This window comes from Maylandia zebra, linkage group LG22 (assembly GCF_041146795.1).
Source record: "Maylandia zebra isolate NMK-2024a linkage group LG22, Mzebra_GT3a, whole genome shotgun sequence".
In the NCBI taxonomy this organism is placed as follows: Eukaryota; Metazoa; Chordata; class Actinopteri; order Cichliformes; family Cichlidae; genus Maylandia; species Maylandia zebra.
In genome coordinates, this window is record NC_135187.1 from 17970948 (window position 1) to 17982055 (window position 11108).

General features: G+C 40.9%; 1 protein-coding gene across 5 annotated transcripts in view; it reads left to right on the forward strand.

Annotated features, from left to right (window-relative positions):
- Positions 1-11108, forward strand: part of ripor2 (RHO family interacting cell polarization regulator 2) — a 74930-nt gene that overhangs the window by 32266 nt on the left and 31556 nt on the right. The window lies entirely within an intron of this gene.

An 11108-nucleotide genomic window follows, 5' to 3' on the forward strand; every position in this document is an offset into this window, starting at 1 on the left:
AACTGAGTTAGTCTGTGTTGTTTTACATGTGTGTTTGGGTGTCATGTTGAACATTTATGTTCTTTCTGGAATTTCCACCATTGTGGCCGTTCAAAGAGATAGCTGAGGGGGGAAAAAGAGCCCTGTGAGCACATGTGGAGACGACTCACCAGGTACCAGCATCACACACGAAGATTTTGTTTCTTTTCTTTTCTCTGTGTGACGGATTCCTGGAATCACAGGCTGGTGACTCTGAAATGGTGTTTATGATCCTGCACATGATGGTCAGTCATAACAGCGTCAATCTCTCGTTTCAGGTTCAAAGCTTTTTACAAATTCCCATTTGTCCCACAGTCGTGTTATTTACTACACCTTCCTCCTTCTTTCTGGATGTGAGGGTTCGTATAACATGCTGGTAAGATTGGATTACACAAACTAGAGATTTATACCTGTCGTCTACAAGTTTAAATTTCTCTATTATCTCTATATATTTATCATCAGAAAATAAAATAATTGAATATATAAATATTCGTCTTAAGTAAACATTAACATAAAACTTTATAGGGGACCTAATATGTTAATTTCTAGGTAGCAGAATGAGTTCAGATGACTGAATATGAAAACCATATTTAATCCATATTTATTTTGCTGGCCATATATAAATTACCTCCTCTGCTCTTTTAATCAAAGTTTCTTCTGATTGGCTGCCCCTCTTTTACTTCTTAGTTTTATACATATTGGGCTTTAAATTATGTTTTTTTTTTTGTGTGTTCATTATGGTAACACCTGGTTTTGGACCCCTTTCACTTTAAGGACATGGACCCTTTAACCAGCTTTCTTGTGATTGGCTGCACTTTGCAAACAAAAGGTCTCAGAAGCGAGTGGTCGGGGCTGCTCTGCTAAAACGGACATATTGGGGACTTGCCTCTATTTGACTAACACCTTGCAGGGCCAAGACAAGAAAAAAAGACTGTCTGAATCAGTGTGAATCCTGAGCTGTGGCTCACACTGATTGCGTGCACAAACACTGGTGGTCTTAACAAAATATATATGGCAGAAAGTAAAGAAAAGCATAAAATATCCTTCTTTTTAAATCTGTAATAACTGTTTTTAGCCACTTAAGGGCACTTGACTGAATGCATTTGCAGCACTTTCCCTTTAACATCACTTTCCCCTCTTCTATGGGAAATTTCTGGCTTTTATGTTGCTGAGTGCTCAACTGTGTTCACCAGTGAGTCTGTATGGAACTCTTTCTCCTGTTTCAGAGCAGACAGCTGTTTTGTGAGATCTTGATTAGCTAAAACATGAGACTGAGAGACTGAGCCGAAACTAAAACTTTAGATTTTGGAATCTAAACAGTGGGCTGGAGGATGTTGAAGTTCAGTGGAGTGGATTCTTACAACCAGACAGTAGTTTAACCCATTGTTTCTTGCTGGTGGGGAAAACTGAAGTGAGAGTCATGCTTAGTAAAAGTGTTTCATCGGCACCTCAAAAGATGACATTTTTCTACTCCACAATGTCATCTTAAAGCACTTTCCTCCCAGCTTTATAGTGAGCTTTGAGAAGCCTTTTCAGTAAAGATGAATAAAACCTTCCTCCTCGGGAGCAACGCACACTCTTTTGCAGCACTGTGGATAATAAGGCTCCCTGTTCCTGAAGTCATTTTTCCTTGTAAAAGTAGCTGTAAATGTGTAAATCCTGAATCGGGTTAAGAAGCAATATCGTGAGATTTGTGCTGTGTAGTAATGTAGATTCACATCTGCATGTGCACCCCGCTCAGGTTCGTAAACATGGCTGTTCTTGTGATTATGCATCGGTGTGTTAAGCACATTTGTCAGTGTCACATATTTTACCTGCAGGGAGTTTTGGATTTAAAACCTGTTCTTTCCGGGACATTCAGTGATAAATGTTCCCTTTCATCATGAAATTAATCTTAACTAACTAATACATGCATGGAATGTACCATATTACTTATAAAGACGTGTCCACGTAGGAAGCGAGCGGCAGCAACGCCGCTGAGATTCAGCGACTGTGAGCAGCGACAGAAGACGAGCATTTGAATTGACTGCCATTGATATGTGGCCTGATTGTAACCGATTGGTCCCTGGCAGATATTCCAGGCTCCGGTTGCCTAGGTAACCCTTGAGCGTAGTTACAAAGTTATTTATTAGATGCAGAAAAGTTTTAGTTTTGTGATAAAGGCTCGATTTAAAAAGATGGGGAGCACTGTTTTTAATCTGCAGTGTGTAGCATTTTGGGAAGTTAATGGCTCATGGTACAAACATGTTAGCTAGCAAGCACGGGTAGCAAGGTGAACTTAAAATCTGTTGTTTTTCATGTCTCATTTAATATAACAGTGATTTACAAATGACCAGTGACAGATGAAGAACTTGGACATCTTGGATCAAATCCTTAATAACTCCACCATTTGCTCAAAGAGTCTTTAAGGTGTAACATCAAGCCTTAATAATTAATCAATAATATCATGATGGGAAGGCGAAGCAAAACTTAAATGTGGTAAACTGTTTATTTGTTCCAGGCTGTAAACACCTCTGCACCTCTGAGATGGCTAAATGTTTCAGCAGCAAAGGTTACTGCTTCATGGATGATTCAGCTGGGCTGAAGGGACACACGTGTACAATTTTGTCACATTTTACTTCCATTTCAGTGATACATCAGGACAGAGACACAGAGAGTCCCAAATTATACAAGGAAAGATGCTGCAACAGCTTGAAATATGGATAAAATATGAACATTTCTTTGTTAAATCATCTCTAAAGATCAAGTTTTTTCTCAGAAGTTTGAGTCATTAAGTTGAAATTTTGAGATTCCTGACCTGAGAGTTTTACTCATTGATGGCAAAAAATGTTGGTGGAATTGATCTTCCGTATTGAAAAAGCTCATTCTTTCTGGAGAAAAATCTGATTGCTTTACTTCCCGTTTTGACTTCTTTCACTCACTGCAATGGAGAACATTGCAGTTTGTCTGGTGCACCCTCAGTACTGGAACAAGCACTCAAAATTAGCCAAAACACAGCTAACCCTGAACCTTTTTACCTGTTCTCGATGGGCTGACATGCTCTCGCATATGTGACACACCTGGTTTTTCATTGTGAACAGGAAAAGAAAATCATAGATGGAAACAACATGTTTATTTTTTGGCTCTGGGTTTGCAGCCTGCAGCAAGTTTAGCCCGGCTTGGAGCTAGACCAGCAGTTACCCTCCTCACTGAACCAGTTTATACAAACCTGGACTCATGGATAACTGCGCAGCTTTCAGGCACACGCTTGCAGCCTGCAGGCTGTGTTGGAACATGTTACTTCACTTCCAGTCATCGCCGATCGCTTCAGTTGGTTTTGTTTTATCACAAACTTGACTGTTTCAGCCGGACTGCTGCATCATCTTACGTATTTCTGCCTTTCTGCATTGTTATCAGCACCTGCCTTTCTTGTTTTTCTAATATCTTTCTGTTTTTGTACGCACAATGAGATAAAAGAAAAGAAGGAAATAATGACAAGCAGCACAGTCACTTTTAATGATGTATTTATGTGTTGAATGACATTGAAAGCAGCATCTTTAAAAGCTCAGGATATACCAAAAAAAACAACAGCTTTTTTTCTCCAAATGCAGGTTTGGTGCTTTAAAAGCTTCGGCCCTGTAACACGAGGGTGTGTGTGTGTATGTGTGTGTGTCCTACTTCTTGGCAGTTGGCTCATAACTGTTGTTTTACGTAACACACTTCATCCCATTTTGTCTGCTGTTGCCATGGTGAGGCTAATTTATACAGGCATTAAGAATTAGCCCTCTCTCATTAACATGCACTGTGGTTCTGATACTGGTTTTTGCACGTAAATACACACACGTACACGCTCTCACACTCTGAGGGTTATTCAGAAGTTAAATGTTGATGTTTGTGAGTTTGGGTGAGACTGTTGTATAAGAGAGGACGGGGAACGGAGAACAGCGAGCACAGTGAGGGTGCGTTTTGTGCAGTTTACAGCAAACGAGCACAGCGCGAGCAAGTGCTGTGATTATTATTCAGGAACGTTTTAGATGCACGGCAGAGTTTGTTTACATGTACGATTACACCAAATATTAGTTGTTTTTTTCTTGATGAATCGCTGCTTATTTTTGCAGTGCCATATTTTAACACCTTGTCTCCCTTTATTTATGGTTTTACCTCATTCATGCTCTTCATGGGGAGAGAAAAGTGCCCCCTCATGCTTCACCATTGACAGATTTGGCTGCACAGACTGAGGATGAGGGAGTCAGAGCAGAGTGAGATGAATATAAAGGGAGCAAAACAAGAGAAAGAAGAGTCACACTGTCAGTGAAGAAAAGACCATTCTGGGTGAAATCACTTCAGATATCTGAGTCACTCGAGTGAAACCTCACAAACATGAATGAAGGGTGGGGGGGTAAATGATTAAGAGGAACAGCTGCCTCACATGTTCCTGTGGGGGATGTTAGAAAACTGCTGATGCTGAAATGCAGAGGAAGGAAAGGATGACATTGTGAAATGGTTGCGTTAAGTGTTCTTTTGTTGACTCTCGGTGGAAGACTACTACATCAAAGGCAAGGATGGATTTAAAGCCAAGTGTTTCGAAGCTAGCGCTCATTTTATTGAAAATTGATAGACTGTATATAAAAGAAGGCCTTAACCATTAGTTTCCAAAGTTCCATTTTGAAGCTTCATTGTTGCTTCCTTTCAGTGCTTTCTTTTTTAAATTAATATGTATTAATTACATGCAAAGCACAACATGAACAGGCTAAAGTTTATACAGCAGAGCTGCTGAGACCTTATATCTTCAGCTGGCCTGTCCGATCATCTGATCAGGTGTTCCACGCTCTTATTTTGAAAGCAGAGGTGATCATGCTTTTGAGGTTGTATCATATGCATATATGAATCTTTTTAACCTCCTAAGACTCGAACTCTTTCATGGCATGCATTTTTAATTTCTCTTTGCTATTTGGGCTGATTGGGACCTGGTGAATGTAAAAACAAAGAATAACCTGATTTTTGTTTTTGACAAAAATAAGATTTTGATTTTAAATTTCAATAGAACAGTGGCAGCATAATGTCCTCGTAAGTGGATATCAGAGCAAAATGCAGTATTTTGGTCTAGACAACTGTGGACGCCAGGTCCTAGGAGGTTAATGTGTTTTTATCCAAACTGTGAAGCACTTTATAACTTTAAAAAGTGCTTGTGGTGGAATTAAGGCACGACGGGACCACAAATCCGTGTTATGAGCCATCTTTATTTAACATTTGCATCACACCACCACAACAAACCCCAACCCCTGAGTCCCTGTGTTTATAACTCGGCGGGCGTGATTAAGGATGCCGTGCAGATGCGTCCACCCTCCCTGCACGGGACCGCAGACCACGCCCCACCACAGTGCTAGACAAAGTTTTGAAAGTAGATAAGCGACATGGAGATCTGACTGAGAAACCAAGAGCTCTGAGTGCTAATGGTGGCATTTCCTCCTAATCATATCCTGCTTGAGCATCTGTTTTGTTCTATTAGTGACCATAAGTCATAAAATCAACATCATGCTGTGTTAAATAAGACTTTAAACGAGCTGTTAAGATCAGAAATTTGTCAGGAAAGTGTTTACTGAGGTTAAAGATAAAGAAAGCAGTAGGTTTGTCCTCGTATCCGTGTCTATATGGTCTGGTGGTTTATAAACACCTATTAGTGAGCTGGAAAGGCACATGCTGGAAAATGACCATGCTAGCAATCATACTAGCAATCATGCTAGCTCAGCTGATGATGTCAACCACGTGACTCTTGCCAAAACATATCCCACTTTGCTTGAAGAAGCTCTTTTGTATTTGCAGTTGGCTCTCACTATTAGTTTTGAGGCTCTCTCGACCCTCATTAACTCAGTAGGGCTGTCTCTCTCCCTCACACAGAATCACTCAGTGATGGTGCTAATACGCTAATGTACGTGAACATTGCAGAGCTAACAGCAACTGCTCTCTCCAGCCACCTCTCCTTTGCTAATTGCATATTTGTAATTTGTCCAGTCTTGCCAAGGCGCAGCTAAGAGTACTGATTAATGTGATGCTTACAAGACCCTCCAAAAAAAACCCCACAGTCACACAAACACACTCATGAGGGTGTTTAAGGCTGCGATGAAAGACCATTGAATGGCCTGACTGGCAGCTGTATTCAGCATGGGTAACGCCTGGCACCAAACCAGGACGCACTGCAAGTGGGTATTGTTGTTCTCGCTCTGAAAGGCTCTTTAGACGAGATGAGCGGTGACACTAAGAGGTGCGGAGGAAAGGTTTTCATGATTCAGTGGTTGAACTCAGCCCTTTATGTGTGTGTGTGTGTGTGTGTGTGAGAGAGAGAAACATCTATTTAAATGTTGTGGTTTTTTAAGGAGCTTGCTAATACTTTAGAAAAGTTTAGAAAATCCCAAAGCTTGGACTATAGTGTGAACATTTATCACACTACTCACACCAGCTGTCCCCTACAAGAGAGTAAAAGCTTGATAGATTTCCTATTGCTTTGACTAATTAGCCTTTAAACCATTATTAGAGAGGAATTTAAACTGGAATATATTTAATTTGCTTAAGCTTTAACTAAAGAGTTGGATCTCTTTTGTCTTCAGAGGTGCTTTTTTCTTAATGGCATCGATCCAATAACATTCTGGAGACATTCCTCAGAGATTTCCATATTGACATGAGAGCATCACACAGCTGCTGCACATTTGTCAGCTGCACATCCATGATGTGAATCTCCCGTTCCAGCACATCTCAAAGATCTCTGGAGCCCATTCACACTGAGACTTCAATAGAAACCAGTGTGGATGATCTGAGCTTTGAGTACACTCTGGTCATAAAGGGGTGGACAAGGTCATCAAGAGTTCTCAGGTTGGCTGTGGTATTTAAATGATGCTCGGTTGGTACTAATGTGCCGAAAAAGTGCCAAGAAAATATCCACACACATTAACCACCACCAGCAACCTGAACTTGTTGATACAAGGCTGGGTAGAGCCACGTTCTCAAGTTGTTTACTCCAAATTTTGACCCTATCCTGCTAATGTTACCGTAGAAATCAAGACAAATCAGACCAGGGAACGTTTTTCAAATCTTCTATTCTCCAGTTCTGGTGAGTTGTAGCCTCGGTTTCGTGTTCATAGCTGACATGGGTGGCATCAAGTGTGGCCTTCTGCTGCTGTAGCCCATGAGCTTTGAGGTTCAACACACTGTACGTTCAGAGATGCTCTTCTGGATACCTTGATTGTTGTTTGAGTTATTGTTGCCTTCCTGTCAGCTCAAACCTGTCTGGGTATTCTCCTCTGAACTCTGACATCACGAAGGTATTTTCAACCAGATAATTCTCTATAAACCCCAGAGATGGTTTTGTGGGACAATCACAGCATATCAAGAGTTTGTGAAGTATTCAGACCAACCATGCAATGTTCCACATCACTTAAATCACCTTTTTTTTTTTTTTCCCCATTCTGATGCTCAGTTTGAACTTCAGCGGGTGATTTTGACCGTGTCTCCATGACTGGACTGAATTGATGCCAATTTCTTTGCCAATTAGATACTTGTATTAATGAGCAATTGAACCACTGTACCTAATGACGTGGCCAATGAGTGTATATACAGTTTCCAATCATAACATATTAAAAAGAGTCAGTTTGTCAAATTCAAGAAACTGTAAATGGCTGATCAAATAATGGTGTTGATCAGCAAATCGATTATTTGGCTCATCATCTCATCATGTAACAAACCGCTGATCTTCATTCAGCCTGTTTGTAGCAGCTGGAGAAACTCACAGTCTAGATATAGGTGCAGATAATTTGCTTGATAATTAAAAGTGAGGTATTTACTTTGTTTCTGAGTTCTGAGAGCACGCAGAGACAAGGTGATTACCTTTTATAAAGCACCACATTTATCCAGCAATGTGTGGGCGAGTCCCTGAAAATGAATGTAGGACAAACACTCTTTGAGTTTCATACAGCCTCTGCCTGACAGGCAGTGCCAGAGTTTTAGTGTGCACGCCGTTGTGAAGCTGTTCTGTGTTTGAATCGTGTGAGTACTCTTATTTTACAGCAGTTTTCTCTGATGGCAGGGAGAAGTACTCCGTGTTATTCCCTTGCGTCCTCACCGTAGGCTGTGTGTACATCAGGATACTCGGGGGATAATCTGGTACCATTGTGTATGGAGTTTAGTGAGCACATCTTCTCGTTCTCCATCTTTGTTTGTCTAAATACAGTAGATCTTTCTGAAAGTGCTGTAAACAGTGTCCGGCCTGTTCTGTTATTATCCAGAGAGCATTAGGTAACTGGATGTACCATCATTTCCCTCCCACTGCTCCTCTTTTAGGAGAGTGAGTCAGAAAGTCCGCGAGACATGTACAGAAAGGCAGAAAAGTGTGTTTGTTGAACATCCAGACACCAAAATGGACCAAAAAGCTTCAGAGAATTACAGCAAATTGCAGCTCTCGTGTAACGTCTCTTCCTTTGCTGTGTTTTGGCTAGTAATGGTGATTACCGCCTCTCAGGAGAATCATATCCCGATAATGTGACCACATCACATTATCTAACAAATCTGCTTTCCAATTGTATATTTTAGACCAGAAGCATTACTCTGGGTTTTGTTTTGCACATATCAGTGCGAGTAACAGTAATGAAGTGCAGGTAAGTGGTTCTAATATCACAGATTTTTAGTACTCTTAGCTACATCAAAGTTGAGGTGTGGAGTGTCCTTGTGTCGTGACCATAGACTGTATATATAAGATGGATGTGCTGCCAGCTTCCAAGTCTGAAAAGCGATGCTGCATTCTTTTAACGGCCAGCAGGGGGCAAGTCATCTGGTTTGAAAAAAAAAAAAGACTTCAAGTTGTAAAGAAGTCTATGGGGAAAAAATGTCTTTTCTCGGCTCAGTCACTGAATAGAACATTTTATAAATTATGGTCGACTGTATCGTTACAGTCAGAAAGGAGGACTATCCAGGTTTTGTTTACTGGCTAATGAGTTGTAATTGACACGTCATTATTTAAGCGCTCGCTTGTCACTTCAGGGTTCAAAACACCAAAATGACATCGAGTCTTCACACTGAGACTTCGCTGACCATCTTTAACACCATTTGTGCTCTTGAGAGAAATAAAACTCTTTTGGATCTGTTTTTTTTTTTTTCATTGATACAGATGAAAGTGTATGTGGATTCATTCTTGTTCATTTATATATGTAGCAGCAAATAGAGGTGAAGATCCAGTGTCGCTTAAGGCAGAGAGAGCAACACTCGTTTTTAGTAAATGTCTTCAGTGAGGCAATGCTGTTGTTCTATGTTGCAAGAAAAGTGCCACAAATAGTTGGGTAACAAATGAAAACAGAGAACCGAAGACTGCAACGCCCTCTTTGTTCTCCGCGCAGCTATACAGTGGTGGTGCAATACGAGCGAAGGGGGTATCTGATGTTCAGACATAGTTTCGACACCAAGACCTGAGTCATGCTCGAAATGATAGTGCAGGGCGGAAGTATAGAGTCAGTTTATCACTGCTGTACTTATTCTTTAAAAGTTTCTGGAGGGTTCTCAGGCTCAAACTTCAAAGCAGTGAGCAAAAAAAAAGTCTGCAGATCATTGGTTGGAGGAGAACTGCAAAGGCGTGCAATAGGAGTAGCAAGTTTTACATTACGCAGTAATTTGATCGGCTGGTAATGTAAAAATATTGATTTATACACCTTTTAGTACAATTGTGAAAATGGCTTTAGCCACTTTTAAAATATAAAAATAAACATAAAATATTGGGTCTTCTGTCTGTAAAGATATATATTTTAAATATATTTTATATTTTCTAACTAATCCTGACAAAACTAGGATTGTAATGCCTGTCTATGCAATGGTCCGAATCGCCTATTTACTCGGTCACAGCCACCAGGGTCTTCTGTGTTCTAGGCAGCTAGCTGCTATTAATAGTCGCAGCCGTATCAGTCTCGCTACATTATTGTTGCTTCTCTGCAAAACAAGGATCTAGTCTTTCCTCAGACCGCGTGCTGGTTCTTTGTGTGGTCCTCAGTCCAAAGGAGCTGATATCAGGTTGCTAGTTTGGCCGCCTGTAGTACCACAGACAGAGGCTTAATGTGTGTGCTGCCCTGCTCCACCACCCCACACAGACGTCCTCTGGAGAAATAAAGATGGATCCAGTAGGACAAAAGTGGGGTATGATTACAAGCAGCAGCACAAATCCAGAGTTTTCTTTCATTTGGCAAAGTTGTTTTAACTCGTACGCCTGGGGGATGGTTTGTGTCGCAGAGGAGAGCTGAATACTGAGACAAGCTCCTCTGCTTGTTAGTAAAGTTTAATTTGATGTGACAAATGTGTCTCTCTGTTCTTCTCCTTCAGGCATTTCTGTATTAGGCGAGAAGCAATACAGATTAACAAGACAGATCGAGCCTCCTCTGACTCACACAAAGTTTACAGTTATCATGTTATTGTCACCAACGTTGAGATGTTGTTTGTTACTCGGGCATGTTCCAGGTTGCCGTTTGTCTTGTGATGTTGCAGAGGGAGTTGACATTAAAGCAAGGAATAGCAGCGTGTGCAGGAAAGTTCAGGAAAGCGTTGTAGTATGTGAAGATATGTTTGCACACCTGTGGAGATGGCGGGGTATTGCTCGAGTAACACGGTGCTTTCATCTCAGTATATGAATAGAATTTAACAAGCATGTCCTGGTATTTAAAGGACCTGATTTCAGTCTCTTCTCTCATCCTATCACGGTGTCTTTCTGCAACATCTATAACCTTTTCCAGCTGTTCTGACCCATGCTGACCTCTGACGCACCAAAACAAAAGATTTCACTCTATAAAGACTTTCCTCTATTTTCCTTTCTTTTGCTTTTTCGTGAGGTATGAGGAAGCTTTCCTTGGTTAATTCTTTGAACTTTTTCTAAACTGCGCTTTGAGGTTAAATGTCAGCCTGCTGCCACCGAAGCACAGCGATCTGGACAAATTCTCACACTGCTGTTTGAAACTGTGATCCAGTTATCTCAGTGGATTCCTCCTTTGGGCGCTTGATCTCTGCTACATCATTATCTGACCGCTAAATTTGGCTGTTTCGCCATCTATTTTCAGCTTGCTCCCCAAGTGCCCACGTGAATCATGTTG